We start from the raw sequence: 17,157 nt of genomic DNA, 5'->3' as shown, positions 1-17,157 counted from the left end.
TGGGTGAGGGGACCATATGGGAGGCCAGGGGATCAAACCGAGGTCTGTTCTAGGTCAGCTGCGTGCAAGGCAAATGCCCTACCACTGCTGCACCACCGATCCAGCCCCATAACAACAGATTTTTAAAGTAAAGTGGCAGGCTACAAAATTAACACCAAAAAATCATGGCTTTCCTATACACAAATAATAAAAGTTTATTTTTAATTCCTTCACAATTGTGCCTCAGAAAATCAAGTACTTGAAATCACTTAACTAAAGAGGTGAAAAACTTTTACCAAAAAATAACCAAAACACTACTTCAAGAAATAAAAGAGATATACTCTAGTTTCTCTTCAGATCGCATAAATCTTTCGCCTTTTACTAAAGATTTCTGTGGAGAGGAACAACTCTGAGTTGTAATCAATTTTTTGAGGCCTTGCTGCAGTAAGGCTAAAAAAGAAAAAGAAAAAAAAGAGAGTACAGGGAAATTGAAATACATGCCCTGCTCCTGGGTTGGAAAGATTAACATCATTAAAATGACTATACTTCCTCTAAAATTGTACAGATTCAATGTAGTTATTATAAGGACACCCATGACATGTTTTTTTTTTCAAAGCAATAGATCAAACACTTCAGAAATTTATTTGGAATAATAAACCTCGGAAATACCTAAATCAACCCTTAGAAAAAAATAAGATGAGGACATTACTTTCCACAACTTCAAGCTGTACTAAAAAGCAGTGGTAATTAAAACAGCATGCTATTGAAATAAAGACAAGCTCTCAGGTCAGTGAAATAAAATGAGTATCCTGAGACAGGTAAATATATCCCCAGATATATATATATACATTTGGCCCACTCCACAGATTCATTATATTCTTGAAAAAATGTAAACCAAGCCATGAAAAATTATGGGTACACAGGGTACTCAGATAAAAGCTAGAAATATTGGGAGGAGAGTCAGGCCAGGCCCCCACCCTCCAAAGCCACACATGCTGCACCTATCATTCACATTGACCACTTTACTAAAGCTCTGCATTACCACTCATCTACAGCTTTCTGCAGGGACACCAATCTGATCAAAACTTCAAGTATGCCATTATTTGGGATGTTATCACCAGGATTTTTTTAATACAGTTTGTGAAATTTTAAATTCTCCTTTTTAAAAAATAATATCTTTATTTAAACACCATGATTACAAACATGTTTGTAGTTGGGTTTCAGTCATAAAATGAACATCCCTCCTTCACCAATGCAACCTTCCTGCCACCAATGCTGCCCATCTCCCTCCTCCCCCACCCCCTGCCTGTATTCTAGATTGGCATTCTACTTCTCTCACTCATTACCATTGTCATGATAGTTGTTAATGTAGTTATTTCTCTAACTACAATCATTATTCTTTGTAGTAAGCTTCAGATCGTGGACCCATCATTCCAGCCCTTATTTCTATTGTCTCTGGGTATTAGTACAATAAATTTTTTATTTTTCTTAAATCCCATAGATGAATGAGACTATTCTGTGTCTAACTCTCTCCATCTGACTTATTTCATTCAGCATAATAGTTCCCATGTCTATCCATGTATGGAAAATTTCATGATTTCATTTTTCTAATGGCTGCATAGGAAATTTCATGACTTCATCTCGTCTGACTGCTGCATAGTATTTCATTGTGTATATGTTTCTTTAGTTTCTTTAGCCACTCATCTGTTATTGGGCATCTGGGTTGTTTCCAGATTCTTGCTATTGTAAATAGAGCTGCAATGAACATAAGTGTGCAGAGGGCATTTTTGTATTATGTTTTTATGTTAATAGGGCATATCGCTAGGAGTGATATAACTGGATCATATAAAAGCTCAATTCCCAGTTTTATGGGGAATCTCTATATTGTTTTCCATGAAGGCTGGAATAAATGGCATTCACACCAGCAGTGAATGTGAGTTCCTTTTTCCCCTCATCCCCACCAGCACTGATTGTTCTTGTTCTTGTTTATGGCCCCTTAAGAACAGGCAGAAAATGCAGGGCCTTGTGACAGGCACAGAACTTTGCTAAAAGCAGGCAGCCTTGAGAATTGAATATTAACCATTTAAGATTTAAGGGCAACAAACACAGAGCCATAATAAAAGCAGGCAGCCTTGAGAATTAAAAGTAAACAGTTAAGATTCAAGGCTTAACAGAGAGCCATGATCAAAGCAGGTAGCCTCGAGAATTAAATGTAAATATTTAGAAGCAAAGAAGGCACAGGACTTTGGTCCTGGGAAACTAAGTCTAATCTGTAAGGTCCCCTTATTTGTACATCCCACCTGCCGGAGATAGGTTCCATTATCAGTACATCCCTGACCTGATGGAGACAGATCTCATTATCTGCACATTCTATCTCACCTGCCAATGGGTCCTGTTATTTGTTCTGTTCAATATGTCTACCTCTGATTGACATATTTATCAGCGGAACTGTGCCCACAAAAAGTATATAAACCGGGCCTTGAATTTCAATAAACGGAATTGGATTTGGATCCGAAATCCTTTTCCCACTCTTGTCTGTGTCTGTCTTTGTCTGTCTGTCTCCATGTCTATGTTTGTGTCTTTGTGTTTGCGCGATCTCCCTCCAAGAAAGAATAACCACATCTTAATTGGTGTCCCTGCAGGAAGGAGCACCCACAGTATCTCACTGAGATGGTAACTCATTGTTGTTTTGATTTGCATCTCCCTGATGATTAGTGATGTGGAGCATTTTTTCATGTGCCTTTTGGCCATTTGTATTTCTTTTTTGATTTTTTAATATATTTTACTTAAATACCTTGATTACATACATGATTGTTTTTGGGTTTCAGTCATGTAAAGAACACCACCCATCACCAGTGCAACATTCCCATCACCAATGTCCCAAATCTCCCTCCTTCCCACCCAACCCCCACCTGTACTCTAGACAGGCTTTCTATTTCCCTCATACATTCTCATTAGGATAGTTCAAAATGTAGTTATTTCTCTAACTAAGCTCATCCCTGTTTATGGTGAGCTTCATTAGGTGAGCTGTAACTTCCAACCCTACTCTCTTTTGTGTCTGAAAATTATTATTGCAAGAATGTATTTCTTTTTTGAGAAGTGTCTGTTCATTTCTTCTCCCCATTTTTTGATGGAGCTAGATGTTTTTTCTTGTTAAGTTCTGTCAGTACCTTGTATATCTTAAATATTAGCCCCTTATCTAATGGGTATTGGGTGAATAGTTTCTCCATTTTGTGGGTGGCTTTTGTATCATAGGCACTATTTCCTTTGAAGCGCAGAAGTTTCTCAGCTTAATATAGTCCCATCTCTTTATCTCCACTTCCACTTGTTTGGAAAATGCTGTTTCCCCCTTGAAGATGCCTTTAGTCTCAATATCATGGAGTGTTTTACCTACATGTTGTTCTATATACCTTATAGTTTCAGGTCTGATACTAAGGTCTTTAATCCATTTGGGTTTGACATTTGTGCATGGTGTTAGATGGAGGTCTGAGTCCACTTTTTTGCATGTGAATATTAACCATATTCAGGCAGGTCAGGGGCCCATATGGGATGCCAGAAATTGAACCAGGTCCCTCCCAGGCCAGCTTCATGCAGGGCAAATGCCCCACTATTTCTTCAGCCCCACTATGCTGTTTTAATTGCTATTGCCTTGTAGTACAATTTAAGGTTGGGAGAAGTGATGCCTCCCATCTATTTTTTCCTAAGGATTTCTCTAGCTATTTGCAGGTGTTTATTGTTACAAATGCATTTCTGAAATGTTTGATCCACTTTTTTGAAGAATATCATGGGTATTCTTAGAGGGATTGCATTAAATCTGTACAGTGTTTTGGGTAGCATTGCCATTTTAATGATGTTAATCCTCCCAACCCATGAACATGGTATGTGTCTCCATTTCCTTGTGCCCTCTTTTATTTCTTGAAGCAGGCTTTTGTAGTTTTCGTTGTATAGGTCCTTCACCTCTTAAGTTAAGTTGACTCCAAGGTATTTGAGTTTGTGTAGCACTAATGTGAATAGAATTGTTTTTGTTGTTGTTGTTGTTGTTGCTTCTTTTTTTTTTTTAATTTTTTTTTTATTTAAACACCTTGATTACATACATGATTGTGTTTGGGTTTCAGTCATAAAAGGAACACCACCCATCACCAGTGCAACATTCCCATCACCCAAGTCCCAAATCTCCCTCCTCCCCCCCCAACCCCCGCCTGTACCCTAAACAGGCTCTACATTTCCCTCATACATTCTCAATATTAGGACAGTTCAAAATGTAGTTATTTCTCTAACTAAACTCATCACTCTTTGTGGTGAGCTTCCTGAGGTGAGCTGGAACTTCCAGCTCTTTTCTCTTTTGTGTCTGAAAATTATTATTACAAGGGTGTCTTTCATTTTTCTTAAAACCCATAGATGAGTGAGACCATTCTGCGTTTTTCTCTCTCTCTCTGACTTATTTCACTCAGCATAATAGATTCCATGTACATCCATGTATAGGAAAATTTCATCTTGTTGTTGCTTCTTTGATGTCCATTTCTTCTCTATTATTATCTGTGTATAAGAAGGCTATTGGGCCCGGAGAGATAGCACAGCAGCGTTTGCCTTGCAAGCAGCCGATCCAGGACCAAAGGTGCTTGGTTCGAATCCCGGTGTCCCATATGGTCCCCTGTGCCTGCCAGGAGCTATTTCTGAGCAGACAGCCAGGAGTAACCCCTGAGCACCGCCGGGTGTGACCTAAAAACTAAAAAAAAAAAAAAAAAAAAAAAGAAGGCTATTAATTTTTTACTGTTAATTTTGTAGCCTGCCACTTTGCTATATGAATGTATTGTTTCTAGTAGCTTTTTGATGGAGTCTTTAGGGTTTTCTAAATATAGTAGCACGTCATCTGCAAACAGTAAGAACTTGACTTCTTCCTTTCCTATCTCAATGCCCTTGATATCTTTTTCTTGCCTAATTGCTATGGCAAGAACTTCCAGCACTATGTTTAATAGGAATGGTGAGAGAGGGCAGCCTTGTCTTATACCAGATTTTAGAAGAAAGGCTTTTAGTTTGTTTCCACTGAAAATAATATTTGCCATTAGCTTGTGGTAAATGACATTGACTATATTGAGAAAAGTGTTCCTTCCATTCCCATCTTGTTGAGAGTTTTTATCAAGAATGTGTGTTGGACCTTATCAAATGCTTTCTCTGCATTTGCTTATATTATCATATGTTTTTATGTTTCCTTTTGTTGCTATGGTGTATTATGTTGATTGACTTGAAGTGAATGCAGGCACCATCTCCTCAATTTCTTGTACTTCAGGATGCTCTGGCAGCTGAAAACAGACCTCACAAAAGCCACAGTATCAGCAATAGTGCTTGGAATGCCTGGACCATGCATCCAATTGGAAAATCTGCAAATTTTTAAATATTATTATCCCCTTAAGAACACACCAATTTAGACACCAATGTGCATCTGAAGCCACCTAATATTCATAAATAAAAAATAGCAGAATAAGGCGCCAGAGAGATAGCATGGAGGTAAGGCATTTGCCTTGCATGCAGAAGGATGGTGGTTCGAATCCTGGCATCCCATGTGGTCCCCCGAGCCTGCTAGGAGTGATTTCTGAGCGTAGAGTCAGGAGTAACTCCTGAGCACTGCTAGGTGTGACCCAAAAAAACAGAAAAAAAATAGCAGAATGATCAACTAACAAGAGCTTCTGACAAAGACTCAATGCCCTCATTGTGAGATACAATAATTTTCACAAATTTTCTTGCTGCTGTATTCTTTTTTGTCTTTCTTCTTTTTATTTCCTTCTTTGCTTTCATTTAATTTTTTTATACTTTGTTCCCACTGACCTGGAAACAAATATATTATGATTGACTATGTGATAACTGGCTCTTGAGTAAAGTAATATATATTTTAACAGATCATTTCCCCAGTTATATTAAATTTTGGATAAAGGAACAAAAAAGATGAAGTGGAATAAGGAATGCTCTTCAACAATGATGCTAGGGAAACTAGTCAGCTACTTGGGAAAAAAATGAAGTCAGACCTCTTTTTAGTGACATGCCCAAAGATCACTACTTAAAGGCAGAAAATACCCAGAAAATTTTCCTTGAGGAAACTTATTAGCAGCCATAATTCCCCAAAAGGTTGTCTTCTGGGAATGAAAAGGGTTTTTTCCTCATTCCCTTAAACAAGACTGTATTCATAGGGAGTTATGAAAGTTTGTTTCCAGATCCTTGTAACTTGCTTTTCTGTCACATCTGATCCTCATAGCTCTTGTGATCTCCCAGCCCCAGGGCTTCCATTCTGGGATGACAGGTTTAGCTCCTATAGCCCAGTGCTTCTCAAATAGTGGGGCGCGCCCCCCAGAGGGGGGACGCGAGGCTCCGTAAAGAGGGGCGGGGCGTTTGACCTCAGCAAACACTGTCATAACAAGCTAAGCCCCGTGTTTATGTCTCTGTATGTCTCTGGAGCTGAGTTGCTGTGTCCTGCTTCAAACCCCACTTTGAAAGCTATGCATTGCAAAACGTGCTCATTGTAGCCATTAATCCAGACATCATCTCTGATTCAGCTCAAATTATTTTATATATTTTTGTTTTGCAGGTTAAAGTCTTTTTAATAAAGATACTATTTACGGTCGCGAGGGGGGCGCGAAAAATGTTTTCAACTTCCTAAGGTGGCATGACAGAAAATAATTGAGAAGCACTGCTATAGCCTAGTTGCAATATGTATCTTGCCTCTCCCCTATTGGGCCACAAGATGTCCCTGTTGTCCATAGGCCAGTAGTTCTAGAGCTACAGACATACTAGAAGCAAACAAGTTACCCTTAAAGTGGTATTTTCTATTTCCTCTGAAGTTTAATCCTCACTGAGTCCTGTGTATGTGATGGTCTCAGCGACCACCTCATCTCACCACACTTACTCTACCTCAATTTTAGGCCTCTGCTTCCTCAGATTTTTTTTCTACACAGACCTTAGTACACATATAAACACACACGTAGACACATACAAACACATGCACAGGTATATGAATCATACCCTTATCTCTCCCTAATTCACTCAAATTCTACCCTTCCCTCAAGACCATAATACTATTTACAAAACAAATTCTGTACTCAGGCTTTCTCTATTACATTCACATCTATCCATTTTTATGGCACTAATCCAAGAACACAGAGAATATCAAGAACAAATTTGTTCATTTAATACAGACCTTAAAATCTGTGCCTTAGTTCATTTTGTTAGCTTATCTTTTTATTCAGAAAAAAGATTTTTTCACCTTAGAATTAAACTATTTTGAGTTCTATACTTATGTTTCTATGTAGTTACCCCCTTACAATGTTTTATATGCATATAGTATATGATATAATGTTTCTATTCTATATACTAAGGTTTGGTATTTAAACAATAAGATAAGGGTGTCCCTCCAAGAAAACTAGAAGCTTATTTTTAGATGGTATGATCAGAAAAAATAAACTGAGGAAGTGGTCCAACTAAGTTGAGATGTATAAAAAGAAATTTTAGCCAAAGAATATGAGAGGTCATCTAAGTAGAGGGAATATGTGTAATTCTCTCTAACTCAAGAAGTACTGCTCATACACAGAAATGGTAAATGTGATTGTAAAGGTGAGTGGGGATAATTTGCAAAGCCTATATTAAGTAAAGTGTTAAAGGTCATGTGAAAAAGGAGTTTCTTTATACCATGAAATGTGATTTTTTTTTTTTTTTTTTGGTTTTTGGTTTTTGGGTCACACCCAGCAGCGCTCAGGGGTTATTCCTGGCTCTATGCTCAAAAATCGCCCCTGGCAGGCTCAGGGGACCATATGGGATGCTGGGATTCAAACCACTGTCATTCTGCCTGCAAGGCAAACACCTTACCTCCATGCTAGCTCTCCAGCCCCGGAATGCGATCATTTTAAGCAAGAGTCATACATTGTTTTTCCATATGTAGTGTATAGTTTAAAGGATTAATAGTGGAAGAGAGGGCCCGGAGAGATAGCACAGTGGTGTTTGCCTTGCAAACAGCCGATCCAGGACCAAAGGTGGTTGGTTCGAATCCCGGTGTCCCATATGGTCCCCCGTGCCTGCCAGGAACTATTTCTGAGCAGACAGCCAGGAGAAAACCCTGAGCACCGCCGGGTGTGGCCCAAAAACCAAAAAAAAAAAAAAAAATAGTGGAAGAGAAAGAAAGTTAAGATATAACAGCAATGGATCATGTGAGAAATAATGTTGATATGGACTATGACAGTGAAAGTGAAAGATGTGCTTATGACTATTATACAATAGCCAGAATCTGGGAACAACCCAAATGCACAAGAATAGATGAATGACTAAAGAAACTGTGGTACATCTACACAGTGAAATGCTATAAGGCTGTTAGGAAAAAATGAAGTAATAAATTCTGCTTACACAGGATGGATATGGATAGTATTATGCTAAGTAAAATAAATCATAGAGAGATAGATATAGAATAATCCCACTCATTTGTGTGATATAAGAAAAAAGATAATATGGTAATAATATCCAGAAACAATAGAGATGAGGGCCAGAAAAAGTCCAGGGTAGGAAGCTTGTCACAAATAGTGGAGCAATGCAGTTAGGGTAGAGAAGGGTCCACTATGGCAATGATAGCTGGAACTGATCACTCCGGATAAGAAGTAGGTGTTGAATGGAGATAGAGTGATATGCACAGTGCCCCTCATTAGCAACAGTGCAAGTCACAATGTTTTAAATGGGGGAGAAAGTGGAGAGAGAGAGAGAGAGAGAGAGAGAGAGAGAGAGAGAGAGAGAGAGAGAGAGAGAGAGAGAGAGAGAGAGAAGAGTAAAATGTCTGCACCAGAGGCAGGTAATGGTTAGGGTGGGAGGGAAACTGAGGACATTGGTGATGGAAAATGTTTATAAGTAAAGGGTGGTGTACATTGTAAGACTGAAACTAAACCATGAACAACTTTGTTCATGTTTAAAATTAAAAAATTAGATGAAAGATGTGCTTATGTGCTTATAGACCTATTTTATTTTATTTTATTTATTTTCAGTGGTTTCCTCCATGGAAGTTCTGGGGCTTTGAGGGCTACTCTCAGTGATGATCAATCATACAGCACAAGCCCAGCCAGTAGTGCATTGCAGCCCCCAGGGTCATGACCAGTCCAAGGCTGTTTAGTATCCATCGCTGCTCGGGGTACCACATGGTGATAGGACTCAATTAACTGCCTTCCACATGCAAGACATGTAGTGTAGCATTTTAATCAGATTCTAGAACAGTAGACCAATTTTAGAAAAAAGCATTATAGAACTTGTGATAATTATTTTTTACTGTTGAGAAATTAGTTTAAAAATTAGTTTAGCAGTTTGTTCAAGAAGATTGCTAGGAATTATATTTCATTTATTTATTTCTTGCAGTATCAAATATCAAAACTAAAGCCTCACACACAAGACATGTGATTTTGTATTGCTGAATTATATTATCATAAATCCCAAAAAACGACTGTTCAATTGTCTTCTTGTGTTGATATTCATAAAAAGTCTGAAGCAAATGTAACTATTTTCCTTTTCCTTCTGTATATTTATAAAATTTTTTAAATTATTATAAATTATAAGTATAATTTCTATCATATTGATTATATTATACTATTTTGAATATTAACACATTTATTATGTTTATAAGTATGGCTTATAAGCATAATGTATAAGCAGTAGTTTTCTGTTATATATTTTATTATTAATATGAATCTGTACAATATAATAATATTTAACCTACCCAATATATACATCTTCATCTCTTTCTGAAGTCAAAGCTTTTCCTCAGGCAAATACTCATTTTCCTTAGGGAACTGTTCTCTCCCTTCTTGCAATACAGGCAGATTCTGGATATATCTATCTGTCCCATCATCCAGAAATGATACTATCCTGTCAGAATAGTCTAAGGCTAATGTACATCTTAAGTTAACTAGATTGACCAAAAATAAGTACAGAAGGTTAGAATAAAAAATAGTAACTACAAATATTTAAAAATTTTCTTCATTACCATTTGTACTTAGAAAGCTATAAGACAATCCAAAGATTCCAAATTAATACATTCAATTATCCACCTAAGGTTTTCCTCAAATGTCCTAGCTATGATTCAAAATGATTATTAAATTTTAAAGAACTCTTATTTGTGGTTTGTCTTTTTTATATCTATCTTTTATAACTATTCTACTCTTTCATTTTCACTTCTTTATTTGCTGCTTTGTGTTCTAGGAAATTAATTTTACATTAATCTTTACTCATTGGTTTAGTTTCTAGAAATATCTTTCGGGAGTCATAACTTCCATTTTAGAGTTTAATTCAGTAACACTGTTTCCCAGCCAATAATATTTTCCTTCCACTTTGATCAGAATAATGACTTGTTCTTGTCACACAATTTTTTAAAACTTAATATGTAGCATGTACTAGGATATGGTATTATTTGATCATTTTAATACCTGAATCTGTTGTACATATTTATGTAAAATGATCTCTTTTATCAGACCATGTATAATTCCCCTGAATGCACTTCATCTTCATAGCACTTACTACCTGAGATATGTAGATAAAGGTGTCTATAACTAGGACCTAGAACAATGCTTGGTACAAATTGACACCTAGGAACTTTTTGTTTTGCTTTTAAAATTGTTTCTAAATTTTATTTTATTTATTTATTTTTAATTTATTTAAAGAAAATGCTTCACGTAGTTGACATAACTGATCACAATACATTTGTTTCAAGATGACAAAAAGCAAGGTTGTTAAAAATAGAAAATAGAAAGAAAAACTAAAACAAATGGAAGAGAAAAAAAAAGAAAAAAGTTCAGTAGCAAGTATATTTGTGAAAATTATTGTATTACCAATGAATTCATTAAAACAATAGCAGTAGGTTTAGTAAACTCTTCTTTTTTCCCCCCTAAGGATAAGAGTTAAAGAAATACAGTAAAAAGAAAGGAAGGAAGGAAGGAAGGAAGGAAGGAAGGAAGGAAGGAAGGAAGGAAGGAAGGAAGGAAGGAAGGAAGGAAGGAAGGAAGGAAGGAAGGAAGGGAGAGAGAGAGAAAGAGAGAAAGAGAGAAAGAGAAAGAAAGAGAGAAAGAGAAAGAAAGAAAGAAAGAAAGAAAGAAAGAAAGAAAGAAAGAAAGAAAGAAAGAAAGAAAGAAAGAAAGAAAGAAAGAAAGAAAGAAAGAAAGAAAGAAAGAAAGAAAGAAAGAAAGAAAGAAAGAAAGAAAGAAAGAAAAAGAAAGAAAAAAAGAAAAAGAAAGAGAGAAAAAGAAAGGTGTGTGAGTGGCAATTGTTTGCATAGGCCCAGCAAAATATGGAAGAAATAGAAAGGAAAAGCCTTGGCCTAAGTACAGGAAGATCTTTTTTTTTTTTTTTTTTTTTTTTTTTGGTTTTTGGGTCACACCCGGCGGTGCTCAGGGGTTACTCCTGGCTTTCTGCTCAGAAATAGCTCCTGGCAGGCACGGGGGACCATATGGGACACCGGGATTCGAACCAACCACCTTTGGTCCTGGATCGGCTGTTTGCAAGGCAAACGCCGCTGTGCTATCTCTCCGGGCCCTACAGGAAGATCTTACCCCTGAAGTATTCTGGCATAAGACCAACTCTGGGCTCCAAGCATACTAGGTTGTCCGACCTGAGTCATTCTCTGTGGTCCCAGTAAAAGTTTTTGCACAATCGCTGTTGTTGGTGTCAGGTTTCTGTAATTAAAGATTCTGGTTTCTGTGCATATCCTACATCAAAGTCAGGATGATGTGGATTTTGTGGAGCGTCCTCTGGTTTCACCTCCCCATTGGAGGGCAATGCGAAGAGCCCTGTCCCAAAAGCAGGCTGTTGCTGTTGCATCTGGACACCCAGGAACTTTTTGTTGGCCATGTAGATAGTTAATGCAAACACATTAGTCAGTTTACAGTATCTATGAAAAGGGTAAATTATCCCCGAAAAATCAAGTACAACCAAAGGCATACTTATATACCTACTTATAAGAATAATTTAAGAGTTAAATTAATTGTGCAGATACAACTGTTCACCAGAATTAAAGTCACCTGTATTAGGGGGATATCATCCATTGCTCAGATAATGAAAATAATGCCCATGGAGGAACCAAGGGTCTCGTGGAACTTTGTAGAAGAGAGGAGGTTAGAAGATACTTCCAAAATTAGTCATTGGGATACAGATCATTCCACTCATAGCAGTCAGGACTCATTCCATCTATCAAAGATACATGTATTTTTCCTATAATGATGGAATTTATGGACTCAAAAATAATTTTAAATATTATATAAATAAATATTTAATAAATATTTTAAAATAATTTTAAATATTATATTTCTACTCTCCCAAACAAAAAACAAGATGCAAGCTACTATTAGGAGACTGGGGGAAAAATTATTGGCATTCTGCTCTTTTGTTTGATTCCAGGGTCATTAAGTCAGGCATCTTGATTCAAGATTTTTTTCAAGGTTCTTTTCAAGAACCCTTTAAGTATAATGTATGTGCAGTGCCTGTGGGAAAATACTAATATTGATAAAAGCATATTGTTGAGAATAAAAAGCATATGATTCAAATAATGTACCCATAGGAAAATATAATGCACCCTAATTTCACTATCTATAGTCACGTTCAACTTTTCACTGCTCATATAATTTCAATGCACTTAACAACCCAGTCTATTCCCAAGTAGAGAATACAACGAAGTATAAGAAAATAGAAACCAAAAAAAAAAAAAAAAGTTGAAATAATTAAGACTGACACTAGAGAATGTCTGTGTTGTTAAGAACTCAAAGGTAATAAAATTACCTCCTGGCACTGCACTCTCTCTTCACTTGAGTATATAGAATCTAATTTTACTCCATGATTTCTAGAGCACAAGGACCCTTGATGAAATAGCAACAGTAATCTGAAAACTCAACAGGCAGGTGAAAGTGGCAAGAAGCTACTCTCTAAATATAATTACAGATAAATAAACATGTAGGTAAATGTATAAAGTCTTTCAGAAATTTAAATGCCTACATAGAACACTGCACTGCTCTATGAGAGAAGAAAGTGAAGTTTTTCTAAATAGCCTGCCAGGTTGTGAAGGTAAAAGTTAGATGGGACAAGAAAATAAAAGCTAATCTACTATGATTCCAAACTGTAATGATTATCCTCATCTTCATAGAACAAATTTCACATGCTAGTCTGAATCAATGACAGCCCCAAGTAGATTTATAGAGTGATTCCCAGGTCCACCCCAAAAGCCAAATTTATACTTATGGTAAGTCCGGGGTATCTCTATTCTTTTAAAGCTTCAGATTATTTTTATGTGGATCCAAATTAATATTCAATTAGAGGACTCTGACCTAGATCACTCCATTCATGGTAATTAAATAAAAATTATAATACATAAAATTAAGTAAATCTATAGCTCTTATATCTCCTGGTGGTGTTTTCTGTAAGCTTGCTTTTGTACTACTGAAGACAATTTGATTAAACCTCACAAATCATGATTTTCTGCTCTCCAAAACCCCAGCTACACCCTAAAGCATCACCTGAAACTTATGTCTAGACCTCTCCATCTCATCATACTCTGCTGGGGCTTATGAAAGATGCTGACAGGAACGAAAATGACTTATTTTTGAGAAGTCATACAAGCTATGACTGAAATGACGCATATATTTTCACAGAGGGAGACTGAGACTCATACTCAACCTATCTACCCTCTTCCATCTACAGAACGTCACCTGCTATCCTAACCCTATCACTAATTCATGCCGATACCTCTGATTAAGGCAAGAATCTGGAAGGCAACATGGCCCAAAGCTTCTGGCTTTCCAAGTGCTCTCTCTATTTGGGGTCTCAAACTCAATTTACCTGGGAGCCGCAGGAGGCAAAGTTGGGGTGATCCTTGAGTGCAAAGTCAGTAATAAGCCTTGAACATTGGGGGGGTGTGACCCAAACAACTAAAACAAAACAAAACAAATATTTCTCTAGGGCAGGGCCACAAAATGTTGTATGGAGGGCTGCAAACGGCCCGCGGGCAGCGAGTTTGAGACCACTGCGGGTCTACATTAATAACTACAGCTCATGAATGTGACTGCATTGTAGAAATCAGAATTTATTGAATTTATTGACTCCATGAGGTGCTAGTTTAAAAAAAAAAAAAGCAGGGTTTTAGGGCCAGAGCAGTGGTGCAAGTGGTAGGGCGTTTGCCTTGCAAGTGGCTAAACTAGGACAGACTGTAGTTTCAATCCTCTGGTGTCACATATGGTTCCCCAAGCCAGGAACGATTTCTGAGCGCAGAGCCAAAAGTAATCCCTGAGAGTAACCGGGTGTAGCCCAAAAACAAAACAAAACCAAAAAAAGGCAGGGTTTGGGTTTCACTAAAAAGCTTTCTAAATTCTGGGTTGGACAAGCAAAATCTGTCTTTTAAACTAACAGACCCAGGTAATTAATTGTAAGTAAGGCTGATGTTGGATTGTCTGTATTCCTGAGGGTCTGTCTCCAGGAATCAATTTAATTCCATTGTTCGATGTCTTCTTGAGATACTGGGCAAGTTTTCCTAGTGTATGACATTCCTTACCTCCCTGTTCTCTCTTTCTCCTCTCTTCCTTCCTCCTTTCATCCCTTTCTTCCCCCTTTCCACCATCCTTCCTGTTTTCCCTTCCTCCCTTCCTCATCACCTCCCTTTGAGATCTACAACTAGAATATGCATGAGCATTCCAACTAATGAGTGAACCTCGCCAGATGTGTGTACAAGGAGGTCATTGTAACAAATCAACAGGTTGGGGTGAATTTTAAAGAAGAAAGGAATAATAATAACAATAATTATGAGTAGTAACAGAAGTAAGACTAAATCTGGCAGAGTACAGAAGAGAGAGCTCTCTTGTCAAATAGGTTAAGAAAATCATCCCTGAGATTAGGGGTAGGATGGAAGTTTAAAGCCTTCCACTTCCCACTTCCTCGCTCTTCTCACTTCTCCAGCCCAGGAACTTCTCCATCTCCTCTTCTACTATAAGGTCCCTTTAACACAAACAACTCATATTATGGAAGAAAACTGAAGTGTTTGCCCACATTCATCTATGTGGATGATAAGATGCGCTCAAATTCAAGATAAACATTCCCTCCATGTAGCTTCATGAATCACAAAAGTGCATGCACGTACTTCTCTAGGGAGAAACATCATTCAGAGTCACCATTACGAAAAAAGTACACTAAGCCCAGAACTTCTGGTGGCAATTTGTGAATTGCATACACAGCAACCTCTTTACAAGAACATAACCAGTTACTCTGAGGTGAATCATACCCCCAGTTAAGGCCTGTAGTGTGAGGGAGGGCTGAGTGGGGGAGCAATTTCTCAAGGGATTGTGGTCTCTGATATTTGGCAGGTCAGGTGAGATTGTGCACAGCCTACTCTAATGAAACCCTCAGGCATTTTTTTCTTTAAGATTTTTTTTTTTTTTGGTTTTTGGTTTTTGGTTTTTGGGCCACACCCGGTGGTGCTCAGGGGTTACTCCTGGCTGTCTGCTCAGAAATAGCTCCTGGCAGGCACGGGGGACCATGTGGGACACCGGGATTCGAACCAACCACCTTTGGTCCTGAATCGGCTGCTTGCAAGGCAAACGCCGCTGTGCTATCTCTCTGGGCCCTCTTTAAGATATTTTTAAATGTTTGTTATAACACCATAATTTGCCTATTCATAATACAGCTGTTTCAGGTATTAATATTCAGACATCAATTCCACCACCAGTATGAACTTCTCTCCACCAGTTTCCCTAGTTTTATACTCATTATACTAGCCTGCTCTCTTTCAGGCAAAAACAAACATACTTCATATTGTTAGTTACAATAAAAAGGCAAGTGGATTTTTTTATATATAATTGCTTTACTTAAGCACCATGGTTACAGAAATATTCATAGTTGGGTTTCAGTCAGAAAATGTACACCACCCTTCAGCAGTGCAACTTTCCCACTACCAATGTCTCACACACATTTAACTCCCACTTACCCACCCCTGCCTTTCTCTAGGGCAGGGGTTCTCTCTCTTTTTCTCTCTCTGTCTCTCTCTCTCTTTCTCTTTCTCTCTCTGTCCCTCTCTCTTGTCTCTCCTTTCTGACACTGTGCTTTGCACTATTGTTAATGAGGCGGTACCATGCATGTCACCTTATCCCCTTTCAGCACCCAGTACTTGTCTAGAGTAATCAGTTGCAACTATCATTGTCATAGTTGACCCTTCTCTACTCTAACTGCACTTACCATTCTTCCTATCATGGATTGCTCCTGCTGATCCTCATCTTTACTGTCTCTGGATATCACACTAGTTTTTTGGGGTTTTTTTGTTTGTTTGGTTTTGGTTTGGGGGCCATACTTGGTGATACTCAGCAGTTACTCCTAGCTATGCACCTAGAAATCGCTCCTGCATGGGGACCATAGAGGATGCCGGGGATCGAACCCAGGTTCGTCCTGGGTCAGCCACATGCAAGGCAAACGCCCTACTGCTATACTATCATGCCGGCCCCACTCCACTGTTTATTATTTTACTTATATTCCACAAATGAGTGAGATTATTTTATGTCTATACTCTCCCTCTGACTCATTTCACTCAGCATAATACTCTTCATGTCCATTCATGTAGAAGCAAACTTCGTGAATTCATTTTTCCTAATGGCTGCATAGTATTCCATTGTGTATATGTAACACAGTTTCTTTAGCCACTCATCTGTGGTAGGGCATGTGGGTTGTTTCCAGATTCTGGTTACTGTGAATAGTGCAGCAATGAATATATGAGTGAGTGCATAGGGCATTTTTGTATTGTGTTTTTGTGTTCCTACGAGTGATATTATTGGATCATATGGGAGCTCAATTTCCATTTTGGGGTGGGGGATATCCATATTTTTTCTAGAAAGGCTGGACTAGACAGCATTTCAGCCAGCAGTGAATGAGAGAGAGTCCCTATTTCCTGACATTCACATCAGCACCGGCTGCTCACATTCTTGTGATACTTGCCATTTTCTGTGGTTTGAGATGATACATAATTGTTGTTTTGATTTGTATCTTTATAGTGATTAGTGATGTGGAGCATTTCTTAATGTACCTTTTGGCCATCTGTATTTCTATCCTGAGGAAATGTCTGTTCGTTTCTTCTCTCCATCTTTGGATGGGGTTAGATTGTTTTTCTTGTTAAGTTCTGTCAGTACCTTGTATATCTTAGATATTTACCCC

At 37.9% G+C, this 17,157-nt stretch overlaps 1 non-coding gene across 1 annotated transcript; it reads left to right on the top strand.

Moving 5' to 3' along the window:
* Window positions 1-316: 316 nt before the first annotated feature.
* On the top strand, window positions 317-431 carry LOC126005501 (U5 spliceosomal RNA). Its single transcript, XR_007494555.1, has one exon. It is a non-coding gene; the product is annotated as a U5 spliceosomal RNA (small nuclear RNA).
* Window positions 432-17,157: the final 16,726 nt, after the last annotated feature.

This window comes from Suncus etruscus, chromosome 3 (assembly GCF_024139225.1).
Source record: "Suncus etruscus isolate mSunEtr1 chromosome 3, mSunEtr1.pri.cur, whole genome shotgun sequence".
Classification (NCBI taxonomy): domain Eukaryota; kingdom Metazoa; phylum Chordata; class Mammalia; order Eulipotyphla; family Soricidae; genus Suncus; species Suncus etruscus.
Note: the sequence above shows the minus strand (reverse complement) of the source record. Positions and strands in the feature narration are given on the sequence as shown.